We start from the raw sequence: 521 nt of genomic DNA, 5'->3' as shown, positions 1-521 counted from the left end.
GAGAAATAGACAGAGAGAGACAGAGAGAGACAGAGAAAATGAGTCATGTATTTCAGGCAACAATTCTTTATCAAACACGGCTTTTGCATACACCATCCCATCATCTGCCTTGTCTTCCCACGCTCTTAACACTGCCTTTCCCAGAGCAGGAGGCTCTAAGTTTAATGAAGGTGTTTTTCTTGGCATTTGTGGTAGCTTGGATGAGAATGGCCCTCAAAGGCTCATATGTTTGAATTCTTGGTCTCCAGCTGGTAGAACTATTTGGGAAGGATTAGGAGGTGTGGCCTTGTTGGAGGAGGTGTGGCTTGGGAGCAGGCTTTGAGGTTTCAAAGGACTCCCATCATCCCCAGTGTGCTCTCTCTGCCCACTACTTACAGATCCAGATGTGAGCTCTCAGCTGTTCCTGCTGCCCTGCCTTTGCTCAGCCATCATGGACTCTAAACTCTGAAGCCATAGGCTAACTAAATGCTTCCTTTCATAAGGTGTGTTAGTCGTGGGGTTTTGAGACTGAGACAGCCCTT

Source organism: Microtus ochrogaster, chromosome 1 (assembly GCF_000317375.1).
Source record: "Microtus ochrogaster isolate Prairie Vole_2 chromosome 1, MicOch1.0, whole genome shotgun sequence".
NCBI classification, from domain to species: Eukaryota; Metazoa; Chordata; class Mammalia; order Rodentia; family Cricetidae; genus Microtus; species Microtus ochrogaster.
Note: the sequence above shows the minus strand (reverse complement) of the source record.